General features: G+C 35.3%; 2 long non-coding RNA genes across 2 annotated transcripts in view; one reads left to right on the top strand and one right to left on the bottom strand.

Moving 5' to 3' along the window:
• Positions 1-16898, bottom strand: part of LOC139117757 (uncharacterized) — a 43959-nt gene that overhangs the window by 20977 nt on the left and 6084 nt on the right. The window lies entirely within an intron of this gene.
• On the top strand, positions 12361-15247 carry LOC139117566 (uncharacterized). Its single transcript, XR_011548553.1, has 2 exons — positions 12361-12982; positions 15039-15247. It is a non-coding gene; the product is annotated as an uncharacterized lncRNA (long non-coding RNA).

Here is a 16898-nt window from a genome sequence, read left to right as displayed (position 1 = left end):
TGAAACAGATTGCTTTTTCTGTCCTACAACACAAAGATTACCAACAGAAATACCATCAATGGTACGATTACATATTGGATATAATAGACACTAAACTATACAAACAGCCAACTAAGCAATCAGTAACTCCACCTAAAATACCTGTGTAGTATATTACGGGAATAAGGGTCTCGATGATATCAACCTTTCGAAGATCTTTAATCAACGTGATATTCATCAATACCTACCAAGAGAAATGAAAGAGGATGATAATAGACCTCGAGTGACATAGAGACTAGTTAAACCTATTCGTGATAACATCTTCAACTACAAACAAACAGTTGAAAGTATAAACATCTCAGAAGATGAATGCCTATCTGACACTGAAAGTTGTGACTCAACATTCTCAGTTCTGTGATCCGAATCACAGACATATTGTCACAGGGGATCTCAGGATTGTTGAAAATGCCAGGTTATACGGAAATTGTTATCCAAGGGACCTAATTTTAGGGAGCCAAGGACAGTCAACTATTCTCAGTGTGTTAGGTTTATTGAGTCATCTCTCAAGGACTTCATTCCATCCATGGCCGCCAAATATAAAGTTGACATCACAACTTTCGATGAATGGAAAAGTAAGGTGATGGATGTGGTAAATGCAAAAGTTCAAGAATTAAGAAACGTAAAAAACCAAGGAAACATCTCCAGTACTTAAAGACCCTACGGCAGTCGCCTTTCTCGAAAACCTACACCGTAAATATGTTGTGGTACCAATAGATAAAGCTGCAAACACATGTTGCATTTGTGTGCAAATCACTCTATACAAAGCGTCTCCTTACTGAAGTGGGTATCATGAATGGAGGGTCAAACACATATACAATATCAACAAAAGATGTGACATCTGTCATCACGAATAACATTGCAGTACATGTGACAGATTTAGACTTAAAGTATCACAGAAAGAACAAAAACTACCACTAATGTACTGGATCCCAAGATGCATAAGAACCCATCCGGAGCTCGCTTTATTGTAGCATCAAGCACTTGCAGCACTAAACCACTCAGTAAAGCGGTTTCTAGTGTCTTTAAATTATTTTTGAATAAGTACACATTTTCCATCTAAAAAGTATATTTTAGAGCAACATCAAAACTTTCTGGGTTGTGAAAAATTCTTTTCAGTAATTGAAAAGTTGAACGTCATCAACACTAGGAAAAAGGCCAAATCCATCTCAACATTCGATTTCAGTACACTATACACCAAAATTAAACATAAGGATCTACTGAAAGAATTGCATAATGTAGTTGACTTTGTATTTGAGGGTGAACTAAATGATATATTGATTTCTCTTCTTCTAAGGCATGAGAAACAAAGCCTTTGTTTTTCTCAGGCATCACTAAAGTCTGCTATAGAACATCTTATAGTTGAAAGCTATTTCCAGATAGGCAACATACTTCTTTTACAAAACACAGGCATTCCTATGGGTATTGATCCAGCACCATTTTGGGCAAATTTATATCTACACAGGCATGAGTATAGATTCATCTAAAAACTCATTCATACCGATATAGCTCGTGCTCGGAAATTCCATGGATGCGCACGATTCATTGATGACATATGTCTTCTAAATGATGGTGGAGAGTTTTGTAAATCATACGAGCAAATATATCCTGCAGAGCTCACGTTGAAGTGTGAGCCTAATGGACAACATGCTACATTTCTTGAATTGGACATATCTATAGTAGATGGAATATTCATCTATAAATTCTTTGACAAGCGCGATGATTTCAAGTTTTCGATAGTGCGAATGCCAGATCGCGAAAGTAACATCCCTTCGTATATTTTTTATGGAACTGTATTGTCAGAATATCTCCGCATTGCTCGCGCAACACTTCAAATAGAAGATTTTCTCCCAAAAGTTGCCAGCCTGTACAACAGGATGTTGTCTCAAGGAGGACAACAACATAAAATCATCAGACAGTTTCATAAAGCTATGTCAAGACATCCTCAACATTTTGAAAAATTCAAAGCAGCACCGAAAGACATCATATATAACATCAGACGCAGAATAACTTAAGGTGTGGTGGTACCTGATCAGTACTGCTTGGGGAGCCAAGGCAGTTGACTGTATTGTTTTCAAATCCCCGAAACAGTCGCCTTGGTAAATAACTGATGAACACCTAGGAAATTTTGATGATGTTATTTCTTTGCTGTATATTAATGTTATAAACTAATCCTGCTGATGTAATATCTTCATCATTCATATGACACAATCATAGAGAACCCAAAATGATCTATTTCTTGCACTTGCATGATGTTACTTTACACCATTGTTGTATTTATTTCCATCCGAGTGAATTTAAACTGTTTAACTACTTTTGACTATATATATATATATATATATATATATATATATATATATATATATATATATATATATATATATATATATATATATATATATATATTATATATATAATATATATATATATATATATATATATATATATTTATATATAACCGTACTCTCTGTGCCCAAGTTCAGAGGTTGCCATAAAGCCATTATGGTGATAACCGGGAGGGCACATTGTATACATTTTGTGTGTATATATATATATATATATATATATATATATATATATATATATATATATATATATATATATATATATATATATATATATATATATATATATATATATATATACACACACACACACATGTATATATATATATATATATATATATATATATATATATATATATATATATATATATATATATATATATATATATATATATTATATATATATATATATATATATATATTGATTGATTGCAGAAAATAAATGAATGGGGAATTTGTCCTGAAGTTTCCTTTACACTTCAAATACTGTTTCATTTTCCTTTCAGGACAACAGATGGCCATTCTAAATGTGATGGGTATTGGGAGTTTTTAGTGCCCCAATTTACTGAACAAAGGTTCCGTAGTGCCCTTAGGGTACCAAGGACAGTGTTCGATTATTTGAACAACAATCTCAATCTGCAATGTGAGTATGGTCACCGAGGTCGCCCACCCATCGAAGGTGGCAAGAAGACTGCAATATTTCTTAAATATATTGGCTCAATGGAAACAATTCTTGATATCAGTGATCTTTTTGGTGTGACCGAATTCTCAACAATCAGAATCAGACGAGAAGTTACTGTAACAACAGCAATAATCAACAAGTTGATGGAAAATATTATATACCCCCTAAGATTTTACATTATCTTGGTCCTTTTTGGTTTCTTGTAGGGAGATTGTTAATGTTGTTCTGCTCTCTGAAATATGCTCAATTACCAATTGTTACAATGCAACTTGCACTCTTTACATGGCCGTAACAGGTGAATACTACTGTAATATAATTTTTGGTATATACCAAAAATTAAATGTTGGAAGTAATCATGTGTTGTGTCCATGTACAGAGTATGAATTGAGCTGTGTCAACCGGAGATGAAGCTCATTTCAGTAAGCAGGTCAACATAAATAATCTTCCAAAAGAAACTACCTCGTAAAATGGCCAAAATAATGTCAAAAATTAGTGACTTTGTAATATAATTTTTGGTATATACCAAAAATTAAATGTTGGAAGTAATCATGTGTTGTGTCCATGTACAGAGTATGAGTTGAGCTGTGTCAACCAGAGATTATATTATAATTGAACAACTCTAATAATTCAACCATCCAATTTTTTCTACAAAACATATTATTTTCTTACTTCTATTAATTCAACCACCTGTAGAATTAGGGATTTAGTTCATTTCAATTAATCCAACAAAACTCAAATTTTACTTTTACCTTATTAAGCTGTTTTTGTTTCTGACAGTAAAGTTTCTACACTCATGCTGTTTTTTGGTGTGTCTGTTCCTTGCAATTCATTATGTTTATTATTATCCAAAGCTCTTTCAAGTATTGCATTGTAATGTATTCATAAATATGGAAAAATTACCTAATGCAAAATCAAAGCCTAGAAAATACTCTATAAATCTAATCAACTTGCAAATATGTAATAAGTGCACTTTTTGAAACGTAATTATATTTTCTTCAGGTTGAATTAAGAGAGTTTTTATGGTATTCATTTTAGGTGGCCGAATGTGGAAGAGTTTGGATCTATTGCTGCAGAATATAATGACAGAGACAACAGAAATTTTCTGAATATGATTGGATGCCTTGATGGTTCACATATACCTATATCTAGACCACGTTATAATCCTGATGATTATTATAATCGGAAAAAGTACCACTCAGTCATTCTGCAAGGGGTCTGCCGAGAAGATTTACGTTTCACTGATGTCTGTGCTGGTTTACCAGGTGAGATTTAGCAACAGTATTTATCAATAACATTTCACATTTTGATTAATCAGATAGGCATACTGATAGCTTGGAGTATACTACATGTAGCTATTGTCTCTATAGGTCATTTCACAGTGGTCATGATAGAGGTCTTCGGTAAACCACTTTGTCAAGATTTTGAGTAACTTTGGTAATTTTCTATGACTTCGGAAAAGCAGTATTGTAGTTAATGAATATACATGCATTTTATTAAATCCAGTTTACTACTCATTTGTTTTACCTATTGTTACGTGCAGAGAAAACGAACAAAAGGGTGAACTCAGCAGTTAACGTTTAAACAAAATTTATTACGAAAATAAAACTAATTGCTAAGTTAGGGATAGAATACAAGCTTTAAAGTGTACAGACTACTTATCTCAGCTGGGACGGCAAAGCTCCAGTCTCAGAGTTGTAACAGTCAGTTGGATGAATGAACAGTCCTTTGGCTTGCAGGCTTGAAGCTGCACAAAGTCCACAGTATAAATCCAGCGTTGGCAGTGAAGGTCTTGAAAAGTCTTGAGAATGACTACTGCTGGAGTTTAGTAACACACAAGAGACACGATCCCAAAAGTCTGACTGGAAGCTGTGCACGTCCCTTTTATAAAGGCATATAAGAACAATCTAGAACTTTTATTGACATGCTAATTACTGTTCTAAAATTATCTCCCTTACACAACTAATCAACTTTCCAGAACATTCCAAACATGACTAATTGAATTCAAGGTTGTGAGGTCATTAAGGGCAGTGACCTTGAGAATATTCTAGACTACTTGAACTCAGGTCATGATGAGTGTGGGGGAAATGACCTACATAACACACCCCCTCTTCAAAAAAAAGAAAATTTTTCAAAGAAAATTCTTTCTTTTGCAAATGTAATCTTGAAAAAGATTTAAGTACTCAAAATTGTTTTACTCTAAAGTAAAATTTCTTGAAAGTGAACAACAATAAACTCTAAATACGAGAGAGACAGTCTGCAATTAATTGTCTCTGCCTTTGATATGTCTAATGTCAAGATTAAACTCCTGTAACATTAAACTCCATCTTAGCAATCTCTGATTTTTGCCTTTGAATTTCTGCAGAAAACAAGAGGGTTGTGATCAATATAAACCACTATTGGCTGATTTGAAGAAGTAACATAAACTTCAAAATGCTGTAAAGCTAATATCAAAGATAAACACTCTTTTCAATTGTAGAGTAGTTTCTCTGGGATTTGTTAAATTTGTGTGAAAAGTAGCAAACAGGATGTCCCATGACTATCTTCTTGCAATTTGTTGTTGGAAAACTTGAAATGGCACTGAATTGGCATAAAGTATGCATGGCAAAGTCCGGTTATTTTTATTGAGTTCGATAAAGTCATTGTTCGGCATATACTTGCTTCCTCCTGGAGATATTCCGCTTTTGCAGGATTCAGTCTGTCTGGATGTTGTTCCACTGGATGACTGTCGCAGACATCTTCGTTGTGATAGATGACGTTTGTCCTTGTTGGAACATCTTGAAACAGGTGTTTATATTCATGGAGCAGTTCTTTCACCTGTTGTTGTTGTTCTGGCTGGAGGTGTGCCAACTTTGTAGACTCCAGCTTCTCCAGGATTTCTGAGTTCTGAAGCTTGACCGAGCCCAGCTTTGAGTTTAGAGTATTTTCACTCAAGTCAGTTTCAGTATCACTATCTTCATAATGGTTTGAACTGACTGCACTGACAGGCTGAGTTATAGTAGGATTATCCCTATCCAAATATGGCTTAAGCATATTTATGTGACATAGCTGTTTTTGTTTTCGCCTGTCAGGTGTTATTATGATGTAATTTAAATCACTCAATTTCTTATCAATTAGGTATGGCCCAAAGTAACGAGCATGGAGTGGTTTGCCAGGAATTGGAAGTAGAACAAGAACTTTTTGACCTGGTTTAAACTTCCGTTTTGAGGTGCTTTTATCATATTTGGTTTTCATTGACTGCTGAGATGACTCAAGATTTTCTCTGGCTAATTCACATGCTTTAGAGAGTTTTGTACGAAAAGTCTGACACATATTGCAAAATATTCAGACAATCATCATCGTCTGATAGGAATCTCTCTTTAACTAGCTTAAGTGGGCCACGGACTGTATGTCCAAATACAAGCTCAAATGGGCTAAAACCAAGAGACTCTTGAATTGACTCTCTAACAGCAAAGAGCAGAAAATGAATTCCTTCATCCCACTGCTTCTCTGTGTCAAAACAGTAGGTCCTAATCATGTTTTTCAAAGTTTGATGAAATCGCTCAAGAGCACCCTGACTTTCTGGATGATAGGCGGATGACCTATACTGTTTAATGCCTAGCTGATCCATTACTTGTTGAAAAATACCAGACATAAAGTTGGAGCCTTGATCGGACTGGACACATTTAGGGAGGCCAAATAAAGTGAAAAATTTGACTAAAGCTTTCACTATAGTCTTTGTCTTTATATTTCTCAGTGGTATGGCTTCTGGGAACCGAGTTGATGTACACATAATTGTCAACATGTACTCATTTCCTGATCTTGTTTTTGGTAGGGGCCCAACACAGTCTATTAGTATCCTACTAAATGGTTCTTGAAATGCAGGAATTGGCTGTAAAGGGGCCTTTGGAATGGTCTGATTTGGCTTTCCTACCATTTGACATGTGTGACAAGTTTTACAGAAATGTGCTACATCCTGCCTGAGATTAGGCCAATAAAAGTGACTGAGAATTTTATGATAAGTTTTCCTTACTCCCAAATGACCAGCCCAGGGCGTTTCATGGGCCAGGCGCAATGTTTCAGCACGGTAGGGCTTTGGAACCACAATTTGATGTTTTATAGCCCAGTCGTCATCAACCAAAACATCTGGAGGTCTCCATTTACGCATGAGAATACCAGACTTTGTATAATAGGAAACAGAGCTATCTGAAGTTTTACCTTCATCATCTACCCTGTCAAACAAAGACAAAATATCTGGGTCTTTGTGTTGTTCTGCAATGAGATTTGATCTAGAAAATGTCTGACTTTGGTCAGCAGAAGTTTTACTGGAAGTTTCAAATCCACGAGGGATAACGGAATGCTCCGTGTCAAACACCTGACTGAGAAAGGTGCCATTTAAGTCAACATCTGTGACATTATTTTTGAGAGTATTTTGATTCTCAGAAGTTTTCTTGGACATGGCTCGAGTAATGGCACATGAAGGAAATAAATCGGGTATCTCTTGTTCAATGGGCTCTGGATCCTGATCTAAACTAGGATTATCAGTCACAAGTGGATTAGTGATGACCTTGTCCCCTGCAAGGTCGTTTCCAAGAAGAAGGTGAATCCCTTCAAAAGGCAAAAAAGGCCTAATACCTAAAGTCACAGGTCCAGAAACAAAGTCCGAAGACAAATAGACATTATGGAGAGGAACAGGAATGTAGTCATTACAATCTACCCCCTTAATAAGAACTTTAGAACCTGAAAATGACTTTTCAGAAAACGGCAGGGTATCTGCCAACAAAGAGACTGGGAAGCCCCGGTATCTCTTAAAATTTTGACAGGGGTAGCGGAAGAGAAATCACTAGAAAGTGATATAAAACCATTATGAATAAATGGCTCGAAAATACCCATAATGCTATCTTGAAGAAGAATTGACCTTGACCTCATTAATTGGGGATAAGAGGGGTTTAACCTCAGAAAATGTGTTGCACACATTATTAGACTCTAATTGAGTTGATGAAGAAATAAAGCCGGTGGCTTAGATCCACTTTGACCACTTTGACCTTCACGTTTTCTTTTCAATTTGAAACAATCTGACATTAAATGGCCGTCTTTCTTACAATAATTACAAGAAAGTGTACCAACTGTTTGTCAGAAGGAGATTGAGACTTGGGATATGATGTGGGAGTGTTACTTGAATTTTGTGAACTGTTGTCATTTGATTTTCTACTGTCCTTTGAGAAATTCTTGGATGAAAAGGAGGAGTTAAATTTACCTGCATTGTTTCTGTAGGAAAAGGACTGGGATGGTTTGTTGAGAAATGACGATTTGTGTGTCAATGAATAATCATCGGCCAAACGTGCAGCAACCTCCAATGTATCTGCCTTTTGTTCATTGATAAACGTCTTGATGTCACTCCGAATGCACCTTTTAAATTCCTCAATCAAAATAAGTTGTCGTAATTTTTCGTGACTTTGACAAACCTTTTCAGAAGAACACCAACGGTCAAACAGTTGTTCCTTTGTTCGAGCAAATTCAACATAAGTTTGATCTTTCACTTTCTCACAATCCCTAAATTTCTGACGGTAAGCTTCAGGCACCAACTCATAACCCTTGAGGATTAATTCCTTCACAGAATCATAATCTGAAGCCTGCTCTACTGACAACTGAATGTAAATTTCTCTGGCTTTACCCACCAAAGCACTCTGCAAAAGCATAGACCAGGACTCCTTAGGCCAATTCAGACTCTGAGCAATTTTCTCAAAATGGAGAAAATATTTATCAACATCCTTTTCTTGGAAAGGGGGAACTAACCTGAAATGCTTAGTGATGTCAAAATTGTCTGAAGGGAAGAATTTTCCTGACTTTCCAAGCTCTAAACGTCTCATTTCTAACTGCAGTCGGTGTTCAGCTAATTCTCTTTCCTTTTCTTTTTCCTCTCTTTCTTTCTCCCTTTGTCTTTCTTCCATTGCAATTCTTTTTCTTTCATTTCCAATTCCCTCTCTTTCTGTCTTTCTTCCATTTCTAATCTTTCCTGCCTTTCTTTTTCTTTCTGTCTTTCTTCCATTTGCAATTCTTTTTCTTTCATTTGTAATTGCATTTGTATTTTTTCTTTTTCTAATGCCAATTTTTTAAGCTCCAAATCTGCCTGAATTTCTAATTCTAATTTTTTGAGTTCGAAGGAAGACTCAGGCTCATAATCTTTTAAGGCAGACTCTTCAAAATGGCCAGAATTAACTAAATGTTTTGCAATCTTGAATTGAATTTCTCGCTTGCGCATAGATCTTTTGACATCTACTTTAAGGAAATTTGCCAGTGCTATGAGGTTGTCTTTTCTGAGGGAATTAAATGTGTCCTGATCAAGGTCATCCATAAATTCGTCTGGCTTAAATTCCGCCATGATTAAATTTCGCTGAGTTCACAGTATATAGTAGTTTTGAAAAGGCTGTCAAAATGTTGTCAAACGGCTCAAAATATTCGTCTCCCGGACAAGCCCCCAATTTTGTTACGTGCAGAGAAAACGAACAAAAGGGTGAACTCAGCAGTTAACGTTTAAACAAAATTTATTACGAAAATAAAACTAATTGCTAAGTTAGGGATAGAATACAAGCTTTAAAGTGTACAGACTACTTATCTCAGCTGGGACGGCAAAGCTCCAGTCTCAGAGTTGTAACAGTCAGTTGGATGAATGAACAGTCCTTTGGCTTGCAGGCTTGAAGCTGCACAAAGTCCACAGTATAAATCCAGCGTTGGCAGTGAAGGTCTTGAAAAGTCTTGAGAATGACTACTGCTGGAGTTTAGTAACACACAAGAGACACGATCCCAAAAGTCTGACTGGAAGCTGTGCACGTCCCTTTTATAAAGGCATATAAGAACAATCTAGAACTTTTATTGACATGCTAATTACTGTTCTAAAATTATCTCTCTTACACAACTAATCAACTTTCCAGAACATTCCAAACATGACTAATTGAATTCAAGGTTGTGAGGTCATTAAGGGCAGTGACCTTGAGAATATTCTAGACTACTTGAACTCAGGTCATGTGAGTGTGGGGGAAATGACCTACATAACACTATAACTTTGTAATCTGAAGTGATTGGTACTTCATAGGCCGAATGCATGATGCCAGAGTGTTAAGGACATTCAATTTATGGTTGTCTGGTTCTGAGAAATGTCTGCAGGGACAATACACCATTCTGGGAGATGCAGCCTATCCCCTTACTAGATGGCTTATGACACCGTACAGGTATGAACCCACATTGTTAATAATATATACTGAAATATAAAAATAATTTCTACTTTAGATAGTAAAACCTGAAAAGTATAACAGCCATGAATAGAATGACAAAACTCTCCTCCACACACAGGTGACCTTTATGATTGCACCTGTTAAAATATCGCAGAAAGCCCCCATATAGGTTTGCCTTAAAAGTAATTTTAACTATAATGTGTGGTCTGTCATGATTTACTGATTTAGTATTTATTTTATACACTGTAGAGTATAGTATCATGTAATTTCTGATAAGTTATGTTTTATATTAGTGAATGCCTTAAATGTGGCATGTCTCTGGTAATACTACAATTGCTGTCAATATTTATTCATGTTTCAATAATTTTCTTGCATAAATACTGGATATCTCAATAACCAGCAAAGACAATACATGTCTTTCACGAGACACACGGACATTGAAAGAGCATTTGGAGTATTAAAACGGCGATTTTGAAGACTTCTGATTGGAATTGATATTGTTGATATCAATGAGATAAATCAGCTTAGTGTGGCAGCATGTGTTGTACATAATCTTTGTATGTTGTATGATGATGAGCAAGATTTTGTTGATAATGATAATAATGATGAAGATGTACATGTTAACCCAAGAATGTTACAGGAAGTAGAAAATGTTTTGATTCCAAATAACGAGGGGTATGAGGGAAGGCTTAAAAGAATAGCATTGACCAACATTTGTAATTTTACTGTGAACCACAACTAATTGATCCCATTGACATTGATAATTTCAATCTGCAAACAAAAGAGCTTTTTTGTATCTTTTTTGTTGAAATGGACTGTTGATAGTGTATTGATTGACAAGTCTTTCAAGCCCTAGTAACTATCATTTTGACTATTTTTCAAGTATTTTCTCCCATGTATCAACTCTGGTTTCAACTGGTTTCTTGTTTAACTCCTAATATTGTTATAAAATGTTCAGGCTTTAACTTGTTAATAAAGTGGAGAACCTGTAAATTTGATAAAACAGAGTGCTTTACTTAAACTGCAAGCAAAACAAATTGTTAAAGATAGTGAACTTATAAGATCAGGCCCCTCATTCAGAACAGCAGACATTGCTAATCACAAGTACTTCAATGACTTCGGTAATACAGATCTGCACATGAGACAAACTGAAATTTCCAACATAGTTAAATTGGATGTAGCTCCAGGTTTCCAGTCATATTCATATAATTCAGGAGGTATTGGCAAATCTTGTTTTATTGATACTTTCTTAGAAAGGATGTACAATGTATTATGCCGACAATCCGAAAAATTTCAAACCACTTCACACCAAAGAGAAGTCATGTCAACATTCATGAAATCCTTAATTCTCAGGTTAGAAAGAAAGTATCACGATAGCAAGATGTTACTTTGGCACTATCTACAGAATCACACAAAGGATGGTAAAGCAGTATTTCAGATTGGCAACATCGCTCCTATTGCTACCATTTTTGACAAGTTCTATGAAAATATGAGTGACGATGAAAGACATGTTTTTCTTGAAAACCTCATTATATAATCAGTGTCCAGTCACAAGTCACAGCAAACAACAAATAGCATGGTGTCAGGCACTACCACTGCTCAGGAAATCCATAACACTTCAATTTATAAGTAATCAGGGAAAGGGGTATAATGTAATTAAATTAATAGAATTTATTTTAACACAAGAGAGAAATCAAAGCATTTATAAATGTCACAGGAGAACAGGTGACAAACAATGTAATAGTACTCATCACAACATCATCAGTTATAAATCAGCCATGTTTGTTTGCTGTAGAACTTGAGAAAGATGAGCAAAATTATCTGCAACCATTTATATTAGAAAATAATCTGGATATTTGCATATTGCAAGGTGCTCATTATGATTTGGCTGCTATTATTTACCACCACAACAATCATTTTTGGAGTGAAATTTTTTGTGCGAATGATAAGCCAGGGTGGTATTTGTACAATGACATTGTGAATGGTGGTAAAACTAAATATGTGGGTAGAAAACCCCTTACTTCAAACCTAGGCTATAATGTAGTCTCCGAAATCATCATCATCTACGTATGCTAACAGGATTATTAAGGATGTACTGTCTATGTTTTGTACAATAAACACAATTCTAAATGACTGTCAAAATAAATTTAATTTACTTCATGTTTTGCAAAAATGCAGAATAGTGGCATCAGGGAAAGATAGCATGTCAACATTAAGAGAGAAAATTCTCACCAACAAAAAACAAGTGAAGAGTGAATGGATAAATCTTTCTACGGGCTGTGATTTACCAGTAGTAAACAGAATGCAATACGTCGGTTTCGAGTTACCATAAGACCATGCGGTAATTCAAGGATTTTAAGCTTTCACCACTAGGGGCGCTCTTCCTTTGACCGGAAGTGAGGGCTACTTTCTGGACTTCGGTCTGCGTACATTGCGATAACACACAGACTCCGTACGGGACTCCGTATTCCTAACCTAAGTTTAGTCTACTTTCATCTGCTCTGTTGTCACCGTAAGCGTTTGACTATGCCAAATTTTACTGCAAAGCTGGCAAACTCGACAAATACCCATGGATGAATACAGTCTGTGGCCCAGTTTCCGTACAGGCCCAGTTTCCGTACGTGTTGGCTTTTTAACCTCTTCCGGGTCATTTTCCGTTCGAATTGCATTGTGGGTTACAGGCTGCATCTCTGTCGATTGCTGCAATATCGGTAAGTATCACTTATGTGTGCCTTTTAATAAATAATCACATTGTTTTTGTGAGCGCCTGTTAAAATCACGCAACTTTCATGGTACCTGCGAACGCTACGTCATATTCAAGGCATTATTCAAGAAATTCCGCAATACGCTCACACATATCTCGCACACTATAGAATCCGCCATCACTGTGTTGTTAGTTGTCGCCTGCAACTTTGTTTCAAAATATCAACGTGAAAGAATTTTAACTTGTGTTTCTGATTGCCGTTTATGGCCCAGTATCCGTACGCAAACACGTGTCATTCCTTAATCGCGATTGCGAACGCTTATCTTCCAAATTCGAATATTATCTTTCCTTCTTTTTCCGGAGTGTTTTGTTGTAAGCGTACTATCAGTGTGAGTGACAGTTTTCGGACAGGGTAGTGAATTTCGCCCAAAGCCGTTTCATAAATGACGAGCACTACGAAATCTTATTACCATGCCCTTTTGAAACTCTATTGTGTTTATCCCCAAACTGTTAATACGACGGAAGTTGCCAAACTTTTGCCCCCATGTTGAGTGCATAGAAATCGGACTGCTATCGCAGTAATAGGACGACTCTTGAATGTGATCAGGGGCTAAATATTGATAATTTGAAACTTCAAAACTCCGATTTTTAATTTCGATATGTTCAGAAACTGAATATAAATATTTCGTGATAATTAGTTACGGTTAACCCATGGACGACTCAACCGTATTTCGACGTGTTTTGCGCTTACCTACCGGACGTATGGGCTGTCTCTGTGTGTTGCTTACGGCACCTTGTATCGTACTACAGTCTGGCTAACTTTGCCAAGTTTGCCGTGCCCAAAATAGCTTCTACCTAAAAAAAAACTATCCACAACAGGACAGGAGCATCACTTGACTTGTGAAACCGTACGGAGCGAAGTGAGTACCGTACAACGAACAGCATGTCATTAAATGTCCGAAAATTGAGGTCGTCGGAAAACTGTCACACTAGCACTGAGTGTATTCATCACAAAGTCTAGTTTATATACCGGTAGAGGCCCCACCTCCATGTTCAGTGATTTAAGTTAAACAAAAATAATATTACGATCTTCTCAATCATATTCTGCTGGCGATATTGATTAATATTCTTATTATTTTACCATACGTTTTATTCCCTTTATTTTTCTTTTCATAAAGTGTAAAGTTTACATGTATAAGAAAACCTTTTTCCCACTCTGTTTGTAACTACTATAAAACAGTGTTTCCAAAAGTGATGCACGATGAGACAAACATAAAAGTTATCACGTTTTATGTCATCTATTCATTACGATCAGAACCATGGAGGTACAGAACAGTCAGAACAATGGTTGCTATTCATTGATTTATCAACACAAAGATTTCATAACACTTTTAAGTGAATATCACTCAAACCATGCTTTATTTTTCTCAGTGTGTATCCTTCCTTTTCTATGCAGGGAGCATAAAAAATCTGGTAGGGATTCTTCATGCAACATATTATCTATTTATCTATTAAATCAATAACTGATTCATAATTTTAGTTCGAGTTATGGAATATGTAACTTATACTAAGACATCAACTGATGGCTGTGAAGTTAAAAAATGGATTTCTTGTTTTTATTTTAGGATGTCTTGTTTCGTAATTGAAAAAGTGTTAAGTAAAATGAGGATAGTATGGATAAAAGAAGAGAGAAATTCTTAACCCCATGACTGATGTCTCGTCCTAATCCTAATATTACTCTAAAATTTTATTGATGTGCAATAATTCAAATTGAAAATTTTTGCTGCTAATATCCTGGTGAACGAAATCCTATTTCAGATGTTAACTTTGAATTGACATCATGAGAAAAAGAATACCGTAATGTGTTATTAAGCTTTGAAATGTGTGACTGGTATATATAAAATTCCCTTTTTTGTGCTCAAATGTATTAAACTAATTTATGTATTTAGTGCATGGAATATGTTAATCATCATAGGTACTATTTTCATGTATGCACGCCTTGTTTCTACAACAGACTTTATTCACAACCATAAATAAACACTTCCATTTCTTACATTTTACAGGTACCATGTTGAAAGAAGCGTACCATGTTGGATAGTTGGGTTCAAAAAGTCCTTGGTCTGGGAGGTGGATTCTATGGAAAGTCTATGGCACTTTAAGGGTTAAGCATGTAATGATTTTTAACATTATGAAAGTGTCATAATGTCAATGTTCATATTCCTTTTTAAAATAAGGGATGTAAAATAAACACATGTATTGCAGAATTATAAAATGACCGATGACTTGTCTTTATTTCCCTCTGTGATCTTATCATCATAAAACAAGGACCAGTAAAGTTGCAGTTTCCAATATTAAAAATATACAAAAGAGTGAATCTTTTTAATACATATAATTGAAGAGAAAAATATTTTAGAAAAGTAATAGACAAATACTAAATAAGGGAAACCATTTGATTTTGAGGGGGGTGGGATCGACAGATGAAGAAGAAGAAGGAAAAGAAGAAGGAAAGAAAGAAAATTGATCAGGTAATGTCTTGAGAAGAAAAAATTGATCATAGTATACCAAAGAAAAAAAAAACATTTGTTCAGCAATGTGGGAAATCTGACTGTCATTATATGGAGATGCAGCTGCATAACAAGGCACTAAAATTTTCAAAATAATAACAACAACAATAATAATATTAATTTATTTATTTATAAAGCGATTTAAAGTGTGATTAGAGACGCTAGGTAAAATACAATCAACATTATAAAAGGTAACAGGATTTAAAAATCAAAACAAAAACATCGATACAATGGATGAGTTCATTTAAAAGCAGAATTAAAAAGACTTGTTTTAAGACTTGGCAGGCTTGTTGAGCGACGAACAACAATCGGAAGGTTATTCCATAAAAAAGGGGGCGGCAGTACTGAAGGTACGGTCCCCATTCTTCGCGACCTGCTTTGACAATCTGTTTTTCGGACGTACAAATTAACCATGCTAGAAAGATAACTTGGACCAAGTGAATGGATACACTGATAGATGAAGATAAGAATCTTAAAAACAATACGTTGAGAAACAGGCAGCCAATGCAACTGAGACAAAATTGAGATGATATGCTCAGTGACTCCTGAGGCAAAAAAAAAAAAATTGTGCTGTTCCGATTACATGGTTTTCAAAAATAGGGTAGGTAGGTAGGGAAATTTTTTTTTTTTTCATTTTTTTTTATTTCTCAATGTGCATTTTGTATGCTTTCAAACAAACTACCAGTGAACAATTTCCTCATCAAATGCACTCAAATTGAATACAAATTTATTAAAATAAAATATTCATCAGCAGAATTGAAGTGTGTGGTTTATTAGACTGCCTGGGAAATTGATATGGCTAAATTACAATTCTTTGACAGGAAAGTGAACTGTTTATCCACAGGTAAGTCTGACTTGTAAGAACTGACACAACACAATATTTACTGTCATCAATGCAGTGTTTCATCTAGGATACTATACCAGGGGGGATTGGTCCCCCTCTCCTGGAATTTTTCAGGGGGATTTTAAAATTTTTTGGGGATTTAATTGAAACATTTAAGGACATCTTATGTAAGTTTTAATGTTGCAGTGATGTCACTTGTGATATACATACTACAAGCCGTAAATCACTTGCTTGTCAAGCTGCTGGCTCCAAACACCATCCTCTATAAGATTTTTTCAAAAGTCAACAAATTTGGGTGTCACTGTTGTGAATGTATAGGGCTTCCAAGAGTGGCGGATGGCTCATTAATATTCATAAGCTTTAATATCCCTAAACATTATAGCATATTCCCTCATGCTTAAATATTCTGTATGTTTATTTGCACATATTCTGTAAGTTTGCTTTCATAGGGCTTAATGTACATTCAAACATCAAAATTAACAACAGCCAGCCATTCCCATTGTACCTTCAAGGGA

This window comes from Ptychodera flava, chromosome 18 (genome assembly GCF_041260155.1).
Source record: "Ptychodera flava strain L36383 chromosome 18, AS_Pfla_20210202, whole genome shotgun sequence".
In the NCBI taxonomy this organism is placed as follows: domain Eukaryota; kingdom Metazoa; phylum Hemichordata; class Enteropneusta; family Ptychoderidae; genus Ptychodera; species Ptychodera flava.
The sequence above is the reverse complement of the archived record's forward strand: the minus strand, read 5'-3'. Positions and strand labels throughout refer to the sequence as shown.